Raw genomic sequence first — 22,203 nt, 5'->3', positions numbered from 1 at the left:
TAGAAAACATCTATTTACTGAGAATATCAGTTTCTAACTTGAGAAACCAAGGGTCAGTCAAAGCTGATCGTCAGTAGTTTAGAATGATAACTTTCAATAACTTAGCAGCATAAATGAACACTCCATACCAAACTGTGTTAAATGATATATCTGTAAAACTAGGACCAGTCTGGCTCAAATTCTATATATGCACTGAGCATTTTGTGTTTTCAGCTCTCTCTGAATGTTCTAAACAAAACAAAAGAAAACTAAAATATAAAAACCTACAGCCAGGATCCATGCTCTGGATGCTAGTTTTCTTCCTCTTAAAATTCCATTTTAATCAATTCAATTTAAACAATTTAATTTCTGGATTCATTAGAATATATCATCCTCTTTTGATTCAGGTAAGACTTATTCTCACATGATGACTCAAGAGACAAATCTTCATGATAAAGATCTTTGGAAACAAAGATCTGTCAAACAATTCATCTTAAAGATTCTTGTAAGTTTTCATATACACGGGCTAAGTTACATCTAAGTTATAATTTTGTATTCTGAGGTCAGGCAAAAAATGCATTCACCAATTTGCCTGAAACAGCATATTTAGTTAAATAGAAATACACTTGAATAATGTGCTATCTTGGTGTGAACTCAAATTCTGTTGCTTGATACATTTCATGATTCTTCTAGCTGTTGAGTTTGCTATTTTAATGTTTCAATGCCTTCTCATGCAGTCTTATTTTAGTTTTATCTAAAAATGCATCTCTGTGCTATGACTTTATTTTGAAATGCATTACTATGGATACCCCAAAATTGAAACACTTGTGATGAAAATAGTGCAGCAAGCGGAAAAAGCGTAATTAACCTTCGCTTATATTTTATAAACAAAATGAATTTTCTTCTAAATAAATTTTTATTCAAATCCATGAAAATTGTTTGGTTAGTTTGTACAAAAATTAAATGCATTGGAATTTTCACATTAAATGAATTAAATTTTTCCACTTAATGGCTTTTTGCTGAAATTCAAGTTTTTCTAAGAACATAAAAGTATTGACTAAGGGAGACACATACATATATGTTTTTGTAAAATTTGATCCTTTATAGTAATGACCAAAAAGCTTCCTGAACAATATTACTTTTATGATTTTTAAGGACATAATGGAAATATGAAATACGACTATTATTTTTGCACACTTGTAAAAACTTCTGGTGAGTTTAATATAGCTGTAGCTCATAGACTGGATGAAGACCTGGAAATCTGGAGGCTAATATTTTTTCCTATTATGTATTCACTTGACAACTATAAAATGAGGATGGTGATAAATGCCACTTGTTTCATTCACTAGTTCATGGTAACAATAAAAATAGTTAATAAGATAAAATAAAGCAGTTTTAGCTCCTTAGAATCAGTGTGATGCATAAATCAAAGCTTTAATAATATAAGATATAATAGCAAAAGAACAGCATGTATTTTACAAATTTCCTTATGAAAATTAGCAAGGTAGTCGTTGACTTACAGTTGACAGTTTATTGACATTCCTAACCTAATTGATTTTAAAAGACAATTTAAAAGACAATAATCACGTATGTTCAGTATTTACCTTTTGTGCTATGTCTCTTTAGTACCATGGGTTTATGAGAAAGCCACTTTACTGCCTATCATTTGAGCTGCATATGAAAAAACATGTACTGACAGTTTGCTTGTAATCCTAGCTACTCAAGAGACTAACACCTGGAAGATCAAGGTTCAAAACTAGCCTAAGAAATTAAAGTCTATAAAATTTCCTCTTCAATTAACCCACAAAAAAAAACCTTTGGACTGAGAATGGCTTGAATGGGAGAGTACCAGCCATACCAGTCATGAGCCAGAAAGCCGAGTAGGAGCTTGATGCCCTGATGTTAAGCTCTTCTGCCAAACCCCCCCCCAAAAAAAAGGAGAAAGAAGGGAGGAAGGGAGAGAGGAAGGAAGGCAGGACGAAGGGAAGAAGGAAGGAAGGAAGGAAGGAAGGAAGGAAGGAAGGAAGGAAGGAAGGAAGGAAGGAAGGAAGGAAAGAAGGATATCAAGAAGTAGCATATCAAGAATAAGTGAAATAGTTAAAACTAACGAGGCAAATTGCCACTTTTTAGATTCTTACTCTTCTTTAGATTACTAGAGGAGAGAGTTGAACTCTTCATATATAGTTTTTATTAAAAATAAACAATATTTTTTCATTTCAATTCAGAGAAAATACTTTTGTCCATGTATTGAAATGCATTTTAGTATATTTTTTCAAGTTCAACATATGTTCAAAATGTGACTAAATAAAAACAGAATAATCTATAAATTTCAAAACACTCTACAAAATAGCTACATTAAGAAAATAAACATCTAGATTTAGGTAAGTGAAATAAATAGGAAAGAAATAAAAGAAAATATTTTTTATTTTATTTTTTTATTTTTAATTTGTTTTTTAATTTTTTTATTGTGAAAATACTGTACAGAGGGGTTACAATTACATGGGCAAGATAATGAGTACATTTCTTATCAAGCATTGTAGCCTTCTCCTTTGTTTCCCCTTCTCATCCCTTCCCATCCTCCCCCGCCCCCCCCACCCAATCTTCCCCCCCCACAACAAAGTTGTAAAGTTCGTTTTCGACATAACGACTCCTACATCTCATTGTTGCAATGGGTCCACCTGTATCCCTATTTAAATGATTTGTTTTTCCCCTTCCCCTCCACAAATTATACCGACATCAAATACAGTGAAAGCAGGGGTTATGGGAGAGGGACATACAAAGCAACAAAGAAATCATCTTATAAATGTGTTAGAAACAATCTCATGAAAGAAAAAAAATTGAATACATATCTTGGGGTTCATTTTAAAGTAGCACAGTACAATGAAGTTCTGCTCTGTTTAATGAAAATTTCTATACTGGAATGGAAATCTTTGAAAATTGATGGAAATTTTAGCTGTTAAAATTATTGCTTCCTTTGAAAAATTAAGGAACATTAATTTTATTAAAAATTATTGTCACCAGAACTCAGTCCTTCACCAGCATTGCTATGTCAGATATGGACAATATTCAAATATCTCAAATATCCCATAGAGCCCTGTTCAAGAACATCATAATATTATTATGATGTATGACTGAGATTCACCCAATTATTTTTGAAATGAAAGAACTGATTTTTAGCAGCTCTCTGAATTAAACAAAGGAACATACTGTCAAAGTGATTTGAAAACCTCGGTGCAAAGTCAAGTAAGTAAAAAAGAAGCTACAATGTTATCTGTAGAACTAGGAAAAGCTAACCACACGCCATTAGATTTCCCTATTGGCAGAGCTATTGCCATTATTCTAAGACCTGCTCTTAACCTCAAGAGCTATCTCTGTCCTTTTTTTCTTTGAAACTAGGAATAGATAAACATTTCAAGGTTAGATCAATGATAAGTAAGCATGTAAGACTGACATTTAAAACCAGAATCACCATGTTGTCATGAATTACAATGACAAATACAAGTATCAAGAAAACTGGCACTCACATTCTGCCATTATTTCTCTTTTTCTCCTTATTGTCACACTGTGTCAGTCCAGAATTGCTCACCAGAAAGCTAGCCCAAGGCCTTGTGGTAAATTGTGGGAATTATAATGGTACAAGTAGAGATACTAAAAAATGAATATGTTTTGCATGGAGTCTAATTTAAAAAAAAAAAACTCACCAGCTGTTGCTGTCAGGTTTGACTCTAAGGTGAAGAAGAATCAAGAAAGTCACCATTTGTCTTAAAAAAAAAAACTTCCTACTCATTTGACTCTCAAGGTACAAAAAAAAAGTTTTCAAAAGAAATCTTCTAGTCACAGAAAGATAACACGAAGATGTTGTAAACATTTCAGAGGCAGAGTCTAGTGGTCATATATGGTCAGTCATGGAAGCACTATCCCATAATGGACTATTATCTGTCTAGACTATTATCTGACTAGATTAGGTCTTATGCGAGTGAGTTATGTCTTAGAATATTGGATCAGCTGTCATGGCAGCAAGGCTGTTCCTGGTATTTATATTTTTCCACATATTCCTATCATTTGAAACCATGAGGTCTTTACAGAAGCCAAGCAGATATCTTTGTCATGCTCTTGGGCCCACAGAAGTATGAGCTAAGAAAGCCTGTTTTCTTTATATACCATCTAGTCTCAAGAGTTGTGTCATCCTAACAGAGGAACAACTAAGACACTCTGGCAGAGTAACTCGAATTTTGACCCACCCTCTAACCTGACACAGTACTTCTTTGTTTCATTATTCCTGAGTTTCCTAACTCAGGCAGAGATATTGTTAATACTGTTGACAGCTAGGCTCATGACCTCTGGCCATTTGATCCCATTCTTACTATAGTATGACTGGCTTCTCCAGTTATTCTAGTTTGTTTTGGATATTCTGAGCTGTCCCTGGGAGACTCATCCCTTGTCTATAACAGGGAGCTAAGTCTAACTTCAAAAGATTTTGCATCTCTTATTTCCTAACCTACAAGTTCTCTTTGATTACAATTGCTTTGTTTACTTAACTTTTAACAGTCATGAATCTAGAGATCGACATGGCCCAATCATAAGGAAGAATCACTATCAGATGCATCCACCTCTAGGAGCTACATTTCCCCCCAAAACATTTGAATGATATTTAGCTGCATTATAATGGAAAGATAGAAGTCCAAAATATTTCTTTAATTTTTTTGTCTTAGATTGGGACATGAACTCAGTATCTGATGTTTGTTTTCACTCTAACATTGGCTGCTTTTATACTTGAGCCATGCTGCCAATACTCCATATTCCTAAAATATCATTATTACCCACATTTATATCACTAACATATATAGATGAGTTATTTCTCTAATCTAAATGTCTCTTTTGTTGGTTTGTTTTTGTTTTAAGAGGTTTCATTTTATAGTTTATAGGCTGGCTAGAATATTTGATCCTGTCAGCCTGATCTCTGAGGTTTTATTTAGGTGCATGAAGGTTTTATTTAACTGCATGAAGCTGTGTTCTAAACTCACTTTAAAATAATGCAATGGATTTCCTCTCATAATTTTAATTTGTATAAACATTCCTAATTATTCCCTTCCAACTTAGCAACCTCCTTTTCTCAATTTTGCCTCTTGGATATGGCAAAGGTGGAAACTTCCTTAATGAAGTTGGAGAGACTGAAGATAGTTACTTCTTAAATTTGCTCATACCTCAGACCTAGAAATAAATTGACTTCTCCCTTTCACTCAGAACCAAAATCCATAGCTCTGAGGGTAATTCTTCATATCTCAAGAGTTCTATATTTGACTATTTTTTACAGGAGGAGTGTAATAATGTACTTTCCTATCATAAAGGACATATGGGAAATAAAGGTGAGAATAAATATAAAAATAGCTGTGATTTGGGGGTTGAAGAGGGGAAGTGTTACTTACACTATTTGCATTACTACAGTGAGAATTCTTACTAATGCACAAGAAAGGTGAGAAATCTGATATACCTTACAGAATGTATCACTGCACCATTAGTGTACACAGTCCTGACATATGTTCCAGAAGAAAAGATGAAGATAAAAGAAAACCTTAACAAGGGTTTTCTAAAATAAAGCAAGTGGAAAACAAGTGCTTTTGACTGAAACACACGAGTTCCTTAGGAAAAAATTTAAAATTATATGACTTCAGTGGAAAAATAAAAGATTAGACTGACTGCTATGGGATCACAAATTTATCAGAGATTTGGGAGGAAATTTACAGATCATAAACAAAAAATAAATAAATAAACTCCCTGCTATGACTGCAACTCAGAAAACAGGCTCTCCAAGGGCCCTGAAGACATTCCTTTTATTCTACTATATAAAATGATTCGTAGGATCAGAAGGAAGAAAAATGTCCCACTAAGAGCTAAGAAAATGAAAAGAAAAAAATCTATAGAACTGACAACCATCTCTGTACATCTTATAAAAATATTTTTAGCAAGAGGAAAAAGTTGGGGGAATGTTCCGCATTACTGGTATAGTACAAGTATATTAATTTACTAATTTACTGTCTCAAATTAAATACTCAAAGGCCATACTGTCTTAGATATTTCAGTTTAACACTTTAACCATAAGAAAATTATCACATAAATACTGTGTAGTCATAAGGGAGAGAACTACTGACTCTTCTATGAATTCTCATTGTCCAAAGCAGAGATTCTATAACTACCATTAGGGCATTAAAAAAATAGATGCTAGACCCCAGAAATTGCGTGTTGCAGTAAACCTAAGATGGATTATGGGAGTCTGAATATTTCTGTGTGATAAATCTAGGGTTTGACTTGTGGCTTCAAGTGTGCCAGGCAAGCATTATACCACCAGAGTCACAACCCCAGCCTTTTTGCTTTCATTATTTTTGAATACACTCTTGCTTTTTACCTGGGTCAGCTTATACTGCAATCTGATCAGTGCTCTTCACCTTACTTGGATGAGGCTAATTACAAACCACTATGTATACCTTTTCACTGGTTAAATTGAGGATCTTGTGACCTTTTGGCTGAAACTAGTCTTGAACCATGACTCTCCCAATTTCCATCCCCTGGGAAGCTGCAGTTTGAGCCACTGAACCAGCGAAGAGTCAGAGTTTGTTCCCTTCTTTTTGATTTTTTTATTATTATGTTTAAGTAGTTGTACAAAGGAGTTGCCTTTTAACAAAGCAATTTATGAATACAGTGTATCTTGAGCATTGTCAGCCCTTTCAATATTCTCACCCATCCCTCTACTACCCACCCCTTCCCTCTCTCTTTTTATATTTTGCACATTGGGTTCATTCTGTTTTCCCCCTCTTCTCTTCATTCATCCACCCCTTTCCCCTTGACCCCATCTCACCTATTTTGAGTACCAACTTCTTGGTCTTTTATTTTGCTGAACTTGGTTTTTGGCTTTCTAAAGAATTACGCTCTTTGAAATCTCCCTTGAATCTATCATAGTTAATTTAAAACATTTGAATATATTTGCATGCCATCTCAGGTACTCACTTATATGTTTGTAAGCTAGCTTCCACAAATAAAGGAAAGCATAGACATCTCACCAGGTTCTTTTTCAAGCACTTGAATAGCAACATCTTGAGTCTGCCAGCTAAAGAAGGAAGTCTTATTTTTTTTCTAAATTTTATTTTATTGTAAAGATGCTGTAAAGAGGGGTTACAGTTACATAAGTAAGGCAATGAGTTCATTTCTTGTTGACCCATTTTTACCCCTTTCCTTTTCTCCCACTATTCCTTCAGGCCCCCAGCCCCTACACTCCTCCCCCTTCTCCCTCCTGAAGTTATAAAGTTCATTTCCAATATGCTGTCTTTTGGGTATCATTATTGAAATGGGTCAAAGAAAGGTAGAACAAGTAGGATTGCATTAAACTGCAGAGCTTCTGCACAGCATAGGACATAGCTAGTAAGATCAATAGAAAGCCCACAGATTGGGAGAAGATCTTCAGTAGCAATACAACAGACAAGGGTCTCATATCTAAATTATACGTAGAACTCAAAAATTAAATCTTCCAACAACAAATCCTCAGAGAAACAACCCCCCCCTTTAACAACTGGACTAAAGACTTAAAGAGAAACTTTTCTGAAGAAGTGAGAATGGCCAATAGACACATGAAGAAATGCTTAACTTCTCTAGCCATAAAAGATACGCAAATCAAAACAACATTGATATTCCACCTCACCCCAGTTAGAATGGCTAAAATCAAGAAACCTAATAACAACAGATGCTGGAGGGGATGTGACCAAAAGGGAACCCTACTGTACTGTTGCTGGGAATGTAAACTTGTTCAACCACTCTGGAAAGCAGTGCAGAGGTTCCTCAAAAGACTAAACATAGAGCTCCCCTATGACACAGCAATCCCACTTTTGAGCCTTTACCCCAATGATCACAAATAAGGCCATACTAAAGCTACCAGCACAACTATGTTCATTGCAGCATTATTTACTATAGCTAAGATATGGAACCAACCCAGATGTCCCTCAGTAGATGAATGGATCAAGAAAATGTGTGTGTAGATAGATAGATAGATAGATAGATAGATAGATAGATAGATAGATAGATAGATAGATAGATAGATAGATAGACAGACAGACAGATAGATAGATAGATAGATAGATAGATAGATAGATAGATAGATAGATAGATAGATAGATAGATAGATAGATAGATAGATAGATACACACACACACATACATACAATGGAATTCCATGCATCCATCAGAAAGAATGACACTGCCCCATTTACTAGGAAATGGAGACTTGGAAAAAATCATATTAAGTGAAGTAAGCCAGACCCAAAGAAATGTAGGGCCCATGGTTTCCCTCATTTGCAATAATTAGTATACATCTAGGATAATTTTATCAGGTGAGCAGAAAAGCTCAAAAGCTATGTACCTATGACTATATAAGATGATGCTAAGTGAAATGAACCCCCAGATATGGGCACAATGGGTTTTTCTTTGTTAATGTTGTTTTTAATGTATTATGTGATTTTTTAAAATTTCCTTTGTATGTCCTTCTCCCTATGGTATATCCCCTATTGTCACTGTACTTGATTTTTGTACCCTGCATCTTGTATATACATTTGTCTAATTTGAGGAGGGGAAAGGGAATAACAAAACGCTGAATCAAGTCCTAATTTTTAAAGTAAGGAGTTCAAACCAGGCAACTTTCTAAGTATGAGATACATTTTCTGTCTCACCCCACTCTACAGTCCCACCAGTCTTTAAAACTATTGACCATCACATTGCAATGACACAATTTGGAAGGCTTTCCCTCATTGCAAGGCATAAAAATTCTGTATAAAGCATGTCATCTACATTTTGAGGTTTGTTCCACATAATTAAATTACCTTTCATTTCAAAGTATAATCTATGTATCATATGTCAAAAGCCTTGGGTAGCATACACTCTCAAGTTCATTTGATGATGCACTAGAGATTTCCCAAAGGAAGCTTAGTATCTGCTTCTTTCAGTGGTCTTAAGCTCTAAGGACAAACATACTCAAACATGTAAAAAGGATTTATTTAACTACATAATTATTCCTATCTGGTAGCTTAAGGTTCCTTCTGTACCAGGGGAAGAAAGGAAGCCTTCGTTGACATAGTAGAATTTGAATGTCTGAAAAATTCTTGGAGTTTCCAAAATGATATTTGGTTGCTTACCCCTTAGGGTTGAACTCTGCTTTGCACTGCTCAGATCCTGGAAGACTGATTATACAACAAAGTATCTGTGTCCTTCAGAAAGGCAAAAGAACCACAGAGAATTGTTTCTCATACCTCAGGTGCTCTCAGTCCTCTTAGAGAATTCACTGGGCAGAAGAGCACTGCCCTTCCTAACAGGGCAACTCTTATCAGTTTTCTTGGAGGACTCAAATCAGCTGACCTAAACTACTATCCTTACTGCAAAAATTTTCAAAAATGTATTCAAATGTATATACAAAATTCAGGGCACCGGCATCAAATACAGTGAAAACAGAGGTTATACCATGGGGAAAGAACATAGAAAAGAAACAAAAAAATTACATGGTACATTATAAATACATTAAAAGCAACAGCAGAAAGATAAAACCAATTGTGTCCCTATCTTGGGGTTCATTTTGCTTAGCATCATACTATTTGGTCATTTTTATGTAGCTTTTGATCTTTTCTGTTTGGGAAGGGGAAGGGTAATAACAAAATGCTGAAATAAGGATACAGGTTGACCCATTGTAACAATGAGATGTACAAGACACTATGTTGAAAATGAACTTTACAGCTTCTGGGGATGGGGTGCAGGGAGGGAGGAGTTGGGGAGGTGGGGAGGGAAGAGATGGTAGGGGAAAAACAAAGGAGGAGGTAACAATGTTCCATAGGAAATGGACTCATTACCTTACTCATGTAACTTTAGCCCCTCTGTACAGTATTTTTACAATAAAAATATATACAAAAAAGAAAGAGGTGATATTGATCAAGATATATTATATTCCTAAGGTGCTTTGTTAAATGGCAACTCCTTTGTACAACTCCTTAAAGCAATATAAAAATATAAAAAGATATCAAATATTTTTAAAAGTGTATTCAGAAAAAATCAGCTGACATTTGTGTTGAAGTTTCATCACAGCTCTGGCTTCTCCTCTGTCTAAACCTGCTAACATTTTTCTCTTCTACCATTGGTCTTCAGCATAGTCACTAATACACTTGTGTGCATTCACTTATTTCTATTTCTGGGAAAACCCATTCTCAGGCAGTGCTTATACATCCTGTCTGTATTCCAGCAATACTCCTCACACTTACATAAACAGCATGTTCATTTAGAGAAATGGTCAACAAATGTTCAGTTAGTGTCATCTCTGCTCCCAAGTATTATACACTCACATTCACATTGTTAATGCTTCAAGTATCTCAAGCTTGTGTGTGCTCCTGTCACTTGTACACCTTCTGATCTCAGTTCCGGTATCATCTCTTTGGAGAGCTCTTCTCTGCCTTCACCATTTTTTTTCTCTACCTCTCTCCATCCTCTCACAACTCTATTTCTCAGCCCATTTGACTGGGTAGTTTATATTGAACAGAAGTTTATTGGTTTACAGCTCTGGATGCTGGGAAGTTCTTGAGTGAGATGCCAGCATATTTGTACTTGAGGTGTCAGGATGACAGGGTGAGGTCAAAAGTAGGGGGTAGATGTGTGAGGAAAGGAAGCATAGGAGAATGCAGTCATCATATACAATGTTATGTGTGAAACTAGAAAATTGAGGAGATGGAAGGGGTTGGGAGAGATGGCGGAAAATGATGAGAGGGTGAATCTGATCAGTATCCATCATATTCTCATAAACCAATACACTGAAGTGAAACCCCTGAAATCCCTTTGTGCAACTAGTTAAAGATAATAAAATTACAATAATAAAAAGAAGTTCCCATCACGTGGAGAAGGCTTCTCTGTTGCGTCATCATACAGCCGAATGGAAAGAAAAGAATACAAGAATATGAACACACTTTTATGAATATATATTTTTGTCAGTCGTGGGGCTGGAACTCAGGGCCTGGGCACTGTCACTGAGCTTCTTTTGCTCAAGGCTAGTGCTCTGCCACTTGAGCCACAGTGCCACGTCTGGCTTTTTCTGTTTAGGTGGTACTGAGGGATTGAACCCAGGGTTTCATGCTTGCTAGGAGAGCACTGTACAAGTAAGCCACATTACCATTTTTTTTTATAATGGCATTAACTTATTCTCTGGCTCTGCTCTCTCGGAATGAGCACAGCCCACCCATCCCCACCTGCCAACACTGTCACCAAGGGATTTGAGTTCCCATGACAGATCCAGGGAAGACATTCAAACCAGTGCGCCTACCTTGCACTTGTTCTCAGTCAGAGCATTTACCACTAACTCACATTACATGTCTTCTTTATCTACTGACTTTTAAAAAATCTCTAGTACAATGCAAATATATAAGGCCAGGGACTCTGTATCATTCTCCATTTTAGTTCTAGTCCTCTAAATTATCAGGTTAGGTAGATGCTTAAAACTAACTTTCCAATGAACAAATCTTAGTCTTCTCTAATATGTGAAATATTTTTTATAAGTAGATAATGTTTTTCTGATCTAATTTATAATCCTTTCCCCAAAGAGACCATATACTTAGAATGAAGTCAAATAAAGTGCCTAATAACTAAATTGCCATGCAAAAAGCACAATGTTTGCAAACAAGAGGAAAGTTTCCAAAGCAGAGAGTTGACAGGTTCCCAGAGAAGCAGAAAATAAGAGAAAACTCATTCTAATACATGTAATATTCTCTGGGCAAAAATTAGCAACTTTGCCACACATGATGAGTGTGGAGTATGATGGATCACAATTGACTGTGATGTGGGGCATTTAACAATGTAATATGACATTCAATTCTGGAAGGGGGAGCTTTTTTGAAAAATCAGTGTGAAGACTCCCACTGTTGAGGCTGCAGCTGTTCTGTGGAGTGGCAGAGAGATGTTCACCAGAATTTTGAACTCTGTCTAACAAGGCCCTCCAAGCTTGTGAACTCCCTGCCGTTTGCCTGTTAGCCTCCTGTCTGGCAGAAAGACTGCGGCCGCTGTGCTGACATTCATCACTGAGAGTTCTGGCCCGGTGCTGCCACTCCCAGGCTGACATGCTCACTCAAAAGCAGCATGTTGGAGCGCTAGACAGAAGTTGTCTCTGGGGTGATGAGCAGTTCAGGGGATGAAGCCAGGATATTAGGAAAGGCAACTTGGTTTTCCTTCAGTAGGATACCCATTCTACCGTAGAAAGCATTTCAAGGAGGCTTTTGAAATAAATCCTGTACAATAATGATTCATTGAAAACATCTCCATATGATAGAAAAAGTAAAACAATAGAAAATTTGGGGCTGATGGTGGTGACGGAGATATTTTTCCTAGAGAGAGCAGAGAATCCAGGAATAATGACTTCCAAGGTATGGAGTGACCCACTGACAAAATTGTTCCTTAGTTCAGATTTCATATAAGAATATGCCAGGTAACTCAAGTACAAAGAAGAAAATATCGTTATAAATCATTCTTGAAGCTGGGGAAAAATATAAAGGTGAAAAAAGTATCTCACCTGAAGGAAAACAAAACAGTAAAAAGCTCCATAGGTAATAGATTGTAGCCAGTGAGAGCATTAAGAGAGTCAAGGGTGCTTACTTATCTCTATCAACTCTCTACCTACTCTTACATGTATATCCTTCATGTTATGAGGACATAATATGAAGTCATGAATGTTGTCTTCATATGCAGCTTTGAACCTGGAGAATTAGAGAATTCAGGCTCATCAGCCCAAGTTCTAAGGAGTCCTGGATAAAGTGGCTGTGTTTGCTCCTACCATCTTCTTTTCTATTGTTTTGATCCTCAAGCCTGTCAGATTTTCATGCTTGGCCTGCTTCCAGCCCTCTGAGTGCCTCTGCACTGTTAGGGTTTCCTGCCCTGATGCTTCGTATGTTTACAGTAGTCTTTTGTCTCCCTCCTTTATGTTCTCATTTCTATTCATCTTCTTTTTTTCTATCGGTCTTGGGGCTTGAGCTCTGGGCCTGGGCACTGTTCCTCAGCTCTTCAGAGCCACAGTACCACTTCCAGTTTTCTGATGATTTATTGGAGGTAAGAGTCTCACAGACTTTCCTGCCTGAGCTGGCTTTGAACCATAACCCTCAGATGTCATCCTCCTGAGTAGCTAGGATTGCAGGCGTGAGCCACCAGCACTCAGCTTTTTTTAAGTTTGTACCTCAGCAAGAATTTTCCAGAAACCTCTGGAACCTATGTAACTAGACCCCATTGCAGTTCTGAGCCCCTTAGTTCTCTTCCTCGTGGTTTGTAAGTACCTCAAGCCACTTTTCACATTTGATTTATAAATTATTTGGGAGATTATTTTGTGTAAATATCTTCTCCACTGATTATTATCCCCAAACTATATTTATGTTCACTCTTCTAGATGGTGCTATTTGAATAATTGGTATTTATCACATGTAGATTACACATCTTCATGAATTGAAAAAAAAATAATAATCATAGAGATAGAAGGAGAAAATATTACCAAATCATAATCGCCTTTCTAATTTTGGTAGTGTTAATTTTTCATTTTCCATCTTGCATGTTTTCTTAGTGAAAATTGTTGAAACTCATGACAATCCTTTTTATTGAAAGAAACTTAAATATAGCTCCCTGCAGGAAGTGGAGATGGCTGTTTCCTTTAATGGAACACAGTCTCAAGACTGAAAATATGGCACACAGTGTTGTTACTGGTTCTTTTCATGAACAAGTTTCTAAACCATGCAAGGATGATTTAGAGATCTAGTATCTTGCCAAAGGCTTAACATTTCCAAATAGGCTTTTGCACAATGAGGTGTAAAGTTCACGGGCTGCTGTGGCAGTGAGCTTTACATAAGCAACCTCCAGGAATTGACTTAATAGCCAACTCTCAGATTTCAAATGGCCAAGGCCCACTGTTCTGCTGTCAACTTTGGTTTAAGTTGGTTATGTTATCGTTGCATAGAAAAGCAAAGAATATTCAGGATAAGTATGATTGATATTTTTCTGTAAACATCTCAGTATTAATAGCATTTGTTTTATGTACTTGTTGAACTGTAATTGCACATATTTAACATTTACCTGCTAGTGCATTCCCACTTACACATATGATATACACTAGAATCAAGGTATATTTCTGAATTTTACTTTTAAAAAAATGTGTGTTTGTTGGGCATTGGTTGGTAATCCTAGCTACTCAGGAAGCTGAGATCTAGGGATCACAGTTCAAAGTCAACCCAGGCTGGAAAACCCATGAGATTTTAATCTCCACTTAACCACCAGAAAACTAAAAGTGGAGCTGTGGCTCAAATGGTAGAATGCTAACAACAACAACAACAAACAAACAAATAAACAAACAGAAAACCCCTCAGGGACAGCACCTAGGCCTTGAGTTCAAGCCCTATGACCAACAAAAAAAAAAAATGTGTTTGTATAAGTGTGTGTATATATGTTAAGAACACAATATAAAATGTATTCTTAAGTTAAAATCTACAATAAAATATTAACAACAGGGAGAAATAGTATTTTTGAGTGATTCTTCCCCTGTTTTTAGAAATATAATCAGAATTAAAGAAAATTTAGAGGAGAAAGAATTTGTCTTATGGTGAAACCATCATTGGAAAGAAAAGAAACTTGTCATATACCAAAATGTACCCCAATTTTCAACAACAATATTCCCATTTATTTCTTGCTGATGAGTACACTAGTTCTTTGCTAAAAGAGCTATTTTATTAGCATATATTAGTTGTATAAAAGGTGGTGTTTCACTATGATAATTCTATTCATGTATACAATGTACCTAGGCCAAACTCTCTCCTCCATCTCCGTGCTACTCCTTAGTAAAAAAATTCAACAAGGAGGCAACAATGCTTGATAACAAATGTACTCATTACCTTGCTTATGTAACTGTAACCCCTCTGTATGGTATTTTCACAATAAAAAAAAAGCTTTAAAAAATTCAACAGATTTTGTTGTGTTATTCTTATATATGCATATCAGGCACTTTTTCACGATCACTTTTATTCACTTTCATTGCCCTTTCTGCTCCCACTGATTCTTGCACCCCCCACTAATAGAACATGTTTTACTTTCCTGTCATTCATTTTTTCATATTGTATATTTTAATTGTACAAAGGGGTTTCACCATCATTTTCCAGTGTATGAATTATAATTTAGTCATATTAATAGCTTTGATTTCTCTCCCTTGCTCATCTTCCATATTCTCTTTTATTCAACAGTTTTCGGAGACTTTCCATATGTCATCTTTATACATAGATACATGTTTTGATGGTACATGTCTTTCATCATACTCTTCCTCTCCCTACTTCTCACTTCATAGTTACAATCATTATCCATCTACCTATCATCAATCTATCAGTGCATCTGTAGGTGTATATGAGTGTATATATCTTCAAGGTCTAGATTTCATAAATGAGCCAACATATGCATATATATATGCATATATATATACAACATATCGGTGGGACTGCAATTTCTAGACTGTTTTTACTTGCCATGGGTCATAGGACCAAGTATCAGAGGTTGATAGGTCCCTGGAGTTTCACAGACTCCTCTCCCTACCTTGTTCCAAAAAACTATTTGTATGTAATATGTCTTTTTCTACTATATTATAAACAGAAAAGTAAAATACTTGCTCTATTTACTTCTGATGTCTTTTTGAGAAAATGAAATAAGTTAATAAGTGTGAAAGCATATTTAAAAAGTTGAAAGTTTTAGACAGCTGTATAAGGCTTATAATTCTCTCAGAACATGATGCTTACTTGTATTATGAGACCTCTATTTGAAAAGATAAGAGCAAACATAAATCTTCACATTCCAATATAAGCAGAGGAAAGAACTTTTAAGAAAGCTATTCCTGAAGTGATAAACCTATTTGGAAATTACATATCATTTGATTTTTTTTAGATCTGAAACAATCACCCATTAACATTGCCTCAGGCCATAATTACGATTAAAACATAAGTCATTTTTCAAATGCATACTGGTTAAATTATCATGAGTGTCTCAGATGAGATGTGTCTAAAACTTTTCCACTGAATGAATAAAAATAAAGTAAAAGGCTGGACCTAAAAAATACAGGATATGGTTAATCTCAGTTTTCATTAGGCTTATGTGCAAAGTTTCTACTGAGGATTTAGTGTTTTATTATTATTTCTTAAATCCAGACACAATATTGAAGTTCAGAAAAACCTATACAACTTCAAGTGTGCAGTTGGGGGAGATGAGGATCATGGCTATGAAACAAACCAGAGACCATAGCCCAAGTCTCTGGCTGATAAATTCTTTCTTCATACCACTCTGTTATTCAGAATTTAATAAAAGTTGCACTTGGTATTTAAGACATTATTGCAAATATTTTTGAATCTAACAAATTAAACACAATATTATCTGAAGAAACAAAATTATTGTTGGGAATTATACTAAAAAACTATATTACAGTGTGGGGTAAAAAAGAATAGGAGGTTTGGTTAGAGGTAAGGAGGCAAAATGGCTATTTGTGGTACTTTAAAGAAGATAATCAACTAAATGAAAGTGTTTATTAAAATCTTCGGTGCCATTATTTATAACCACAGGAATATTGACAGGATATATTGTATTGAGTCATATATGCTATATATGTGTCATATATACAACATACTTATGCCTACATAGCAATGTAGAGTCATGCACTACATGGCACTAACGTGATTTCAGCCTTTGATGCGTGGGCTACTAAGAGTATCATGGAGCTGAACTTTTCCTGTTTCTTAATAAACACATGCCTGAAGAAGTAAAGCTAAAGACAATTGTGAAAATAAGAAGACAATCAATAAAAATTCCCAGTGATAGGTTTAGCAGAAATTTTTGCAAACCCCAACGATCCTTAGAAAATTTCAAAGCAGCAAGGCACTGGTAGCTCATGCCGGAAATCCTAACTATTCAAGAGGCAAGACCAGAGAATAATGATTGAAGCTAATCTGGAGCAGAAAATTCTGAGAGATCCTATCTCCAAATAGCCAGTACAAACACTCAAATGGAGGTGTGGCTAAAATGAAAGAGTGTCAGCAAAAAAAGAAAAAAAAAAGCCTATTGAATGACAGCTTGAGGTGCCTGAGTTCAAGACACAGTATCAGGATGTTCATGGACACAGAGAGAGAGAGAGAGAGAGGGAGAGAGAGAGAGAGAGAGAGAGAGAGAGAGAGAGAGAGAGAGAGAGAGAGAGAGAGAGAGAGAGAGAGAGAGAGAGAGAGAGAGAGAGAGAGAGAGAGGAAAATTTGAAATCAAGGACCCCACAGCCAGAAGTTTTTCATTAATAGAGAGACATGCTTACATCTATGATGAAAAAAAAAACCAACAACAAAACTTACAGATCCAGCAAGCTACCATATACCTATGGCTAAAAAGAGTGACAGCTCCTCAAGAGGACCCTCAGGTAAATCCTTTAGAAGATGTTCTAGACAAAGTTGTGGTTCTCATAGAAGGTGATGATGACCCGAATGTTCTGTGTCATGGCTCTTGACAATGATCCAGTGGAGCAAAATACGGTGAAAGAAGATAATGAAATTGTATGTTGTATAGGCCTAGAATATTTATATCTTAATTCTTAACACAAAAGTTTAAAATTAAAACAGAAGACCACTGGTACAATCAGGAAATAAAGGAAAAACACTTCTGTTTAGTGTATCTATGTTTTAAATCATTATTCTAAAATTACAAATTTCTATAAATTGTTAAATAAAAATAGTTATAATAAGCTGAGGCTAATTTAATATTGAAATAAGCTTACTGTCATGTAAGTACCCAATGTTCACAAAGTCCACAGTAATGTTTGAGAATGACCTTCACAGTCATTCACCACAAGCAACTGACTCATCCAGAGCAACTTCTAGTCCTGAACGCTTCACTCATGGGAAGTGCCCTATATTGATGTATTGATTTATTTAGTTTTTAATCCTTATAGCACATTTTCACTGTATGTTTTCTGTCTTTAATTATGTTTAGATACACAAATATTGACCATCATATATCTATATAAATATCTATATAAATATAAATATCTATATAAGCAAATACATATATTTCTGAGACTATGCTACTCATATACCTATGCCACTTATATAAGTATGCTTAATAATATTCACACAAGGACAAAATTATTTTAAGGGTAAACTCAGAATGTATCTCCATTATTAAGTGATATATATCTCTCTCTTTACATTTGTGTGTTTATCATTGGTGTGTATCACTTTTTTCTGAATAAGTGTGTTTTTATGTATGTATATTCAAATATAAACCATCACAATTCATTGGTTTGCTCTGTGACTATTAGCATTAGTTAAGTACAGCTAAGCTTAGTACAGCAACAAGGAATCAAGTAGCCCTTTGAGTGTATTTGAAAATATATATATGAAAGACATTGGATTTCTCAAGTGGTTAAACAGAAAGTAAAATCATGAAAGTATACAAATTGACATGAAAACACGATTTCTGAGTAGTTCTTTGAAAACCACTAAGAATTTTACATAATATATAAGAAAAACTGCTCAGATTGTTTACAAATTAAAACGTTAGAGCCAAACATACATGCTAAGTTACATTATGAAGTCAAACCCTAATTTAAATAAGAAGAAACTATGTTTTCTTTGAAAAAAAATCATGTAAAGAGAGGAGTTGTACAGAAAATTACTTTCTACTATCTTTCAGACTTAAAAAACAGAACTAATGTTTAAGTGTCTTGTTTCTTTTTAAAATTATGATAAGAAAAAGGTTAGCACCAGGTGCTTTTCATAAGTTAAAAATAATGAACATTGATATGAAAGCCAAAATGACATGAAAAGAAGCTGATGGAAAAATGAAAGTTTTAGAGGAAAATATGTGTATCATTTTTAAAATGTCACCACTTGGTCTCATTTTAAGAAATTTAGCCATATTACCTGCAATCGTGCCTTCTGGAATTTTTTTTTAATAAAGACTCGACAACCTGTTCACTACTTTTTGACTCAAAGTCTTAAATTAAATTACTTCTTCAAAAGACTGGGGAAATTCAGCTCATAAAGTCATGTCTATGTACTCATGATACCAATTTTATCACTCATTTTCATTTGTTTAAATAGAAATGCTTAAAATGTTGTATCTCAGTTTCAAATAACATTTCAGCCAGGTAGTTAAGCTTGTCTGTCCATGTAAACAACTCAATAAAGAGAAGACTTGTATTCTAAATGACACACCAATCAATGTCAAAAAATATACTCCTTTTAACATGACAAGTAAAAACCCTAACAATGACATTTCTCTCTATATCTTTCCTGCAGAACACATCTGTTCTTAACAAATCCATGACATCTACTTGGCAGATGTATCTGAAAGGAAGAAAAATGCCTATATTTTACAAAAAGTTTCTTGAAGATGATAAACAACTTTTAACATATTCTCATTTATTTTTGTCTTCATTTCACTGATTTCTCCATTGTAATCTAATAAGTGGGTATTCTTTCCTTTAATTTCTTTTTGTGAACGATTTTCAGAACAATCACCAGTTTCTCTCTCTCTAATATTTCTTTACCTCTCTACATCCTTTCACTCTATGTATTTTCTAAGATTCAAGTACTTATTATTTTTCTTTTAAGTAAGTTTCTATACAATAGAGAGTTTATTTTCCCTTAGTTTCTAACTTTTACATTTTTATTCTAATATGTAACTTCTATTGCAAAATTTTTTTTTTTTTTGTCAGTTGTGGGGCTTGAACTCTGGGCTTGGGCCTGTCCTTGTGCCCTTCAGCTCAAGGTGAGTGCTCTACCGCTTGAGCCACAGGGCCACTTCCGGTTTTCTAGTAGTTTATTGGTGGTAAGAGTCTCATGGACTTTCCTGCCCGAGCTGGCTTTGAACCATGATCCTCAGATCTCAGCTTCCTGAGTAGCTAGGATTACAAGCATGAGCCACCAGCACCGGGCTGTAAATTGCTTTCTAATCTTATTTTAGGTTCATATTCAAATTGCCTATAAGTTATTTGTCCTTGAAAATCCCACCCAAATCTGAGACTCAGTATCTCTTCATCTGAGTTAATTATCTTACCAACCCTACCACTTTCCTTCCCTACTGTCCTACCTTTACTCAGAACTAGTTTCTATTATTATTATTAATTATATGTTGATTCATATTGGTTCTCCTTAAATTGCTGTCTCCATGTCATAAAAGAATTCAATTCTTGAACTTTCAAGTCCAATTTTTATTTTAATTTATAATCATACAATTCAAGGTATCCTGACAAATGCTGAAAAATAATGAACCAGATCAATTAGCTATGAAACAAACAATTTTCTGATGTAGTAAAAGGACCATTGTGTGTAGTTCCAGTGACTGAAATGTCGTTAGTGCCTTAGGATTTCAAAGCAACAGAATTTATAGGCACCAGAAAGACTAGACCATTTCTTAATTTTTAAAATTTTTACTTAAATCATCACTTCTTAACTAAATCTAAGCTCTGAAGTATGAGTTAATGCTTTAGACTGTTTTTTTCTTTTAGATATTTAATCATTTCTGAGTCTTTAAGATTCTCATTGAATAAAACCTCACTCCTGAGAACACTAGCCATTTTAAAAGACAATATACTTTTTAATATAATTTTGTATGAAATAATGAAATATTAGCCAGAAACCATAATTATAAATTAAGGAGTGTTCTGTAGAAAAATTCATATAGTAAACCAACATCAACTCTAAATTAAACCAGATAGATTCCAGAAAAGTGTGGGACAGATGGTAGTAACATAAGGTTTATAAAAACACAAAATGCAGTATTTCTAACAAACATGATTGCTTCCAATATTTTTTTTACATAAATAAGTTTGTGGGGTTTAATGTTTCCCTACCAAAGTTTCTTTTAGCACAAAAACAGCTTTTCCTCTTCAGGAATCTCCCAAACTTACTCTACAGGATCACCCAATTTTCTATAATTATTGCAGAGTTGTAGTTCTGATGTGGAATCTTTTTTATTTTTTTTTGAGTTTTTATCCTCAAAATTCTTATTAGTCCTTTACCACTTCTGTGTGTTCTCTTAACAGCTCATTTGGTGGAAGAGAGAGATGTTGTTCAATAGTAGCACAGCTGGCTTTCTCTAGTTGGTAACTACCTGCATATTACACTGGATTACACTTTTATTGCAAATACAACAAATAGCCTTGAGCCACTCTGCTGTTTCAAGGATTTTACAAAGTTCTCCCTCATCAAGTATTGACTTTTTGCAACTTTTGCCACCAGGTGCAAATTGTATTTCAATGGCATGCTGATCTCCAGGAGAGGTTTGTTTAGGCAGTAATTCTCCAGGGACACTGGATGTACAATGCCTTTGTTCAAGAGTAGCTGATGCTTTGTAAAGTTTAAGAGAGACTTACAAGTCAATAGTTGACTCTAGGGACTCACAGATACCATGCAGTGCTCCATGAACAGAAGCACTGATTTTACACTACACTCAGTGGGGGATTGCAGATATGCAGTAGAAGAGCAGTCACCCAAGCCAGTGCTGGATGGGAATCTATGAAAATTCCTCTTTTGTAAATCCTACCAATCCTGCTCTGACGTTAATTGCACAGATATCATACTGTAGGTAAGCACCGAAGCATGTCTTTAAGACTTTAATTTATCTTTGAATTACATACTAGCATGATAAAATTCAAAGAATAAACGGTCCTCTTGAGTTCGATTGACCTAAGCTTTATTTAAACAGTTTCTTTAGTCTTTGAGTACTGCTAGAAAGAAAAATAAATAATATGAACATCCTAAACTGAAACCATTTTGGAAATGAAATACAAATGTTGTAATCATTTTGGGACATTAAAAGCTTTGAACTCAAAATATTTTAATAATAAAGTTGTCAAAACTAGACCACCCCATGTCAAAAAGTCTATTAAATATTACATATAGTACTGCAAATGAATTTAGGGGGCTCAGAGAAGACTTTAATCCCCAAATCCTTATTTATTTTCATTGCTAAAAAATAAAATAAAATTAATTTATATGAATGCGTCTTTCATATCAGTTCAATTCAAGTTATATTTTTGAGTATTACTCTATGGTAGACATTCTACTCAGCATTTGGAATAGATGCAGAAGAGAGTTCCAGACTGAAAGGACTTTAGTCTAGTAAGAAGGAGGGAAGAAGAGAGGGAGAGGAGACAAAACGAAGGACAGGATGGAGA

Source organism: Dipodomys merriami, unplaced genomic scaffold, assembly GCF_024711535.1.
Source record: "Dipodomys merriami isolate MVZ:Mamm:240054 unplaced genomic scaffold, mDipMer1.0.p SCAF_7, whole genome shotgun sequence".
Taxonomy (NCBI): domain Eukaryota; kingdom Metazoa; phylum Chordata; class Mammalia; order Rodentia; family Heteromyidae; genus Dipodomys; species Dipodomys merriami.
The sequence above is the reverse complement of the archived record's forward strand: the minus strand, read 5'-3'. Positions refer to the sequence as shown.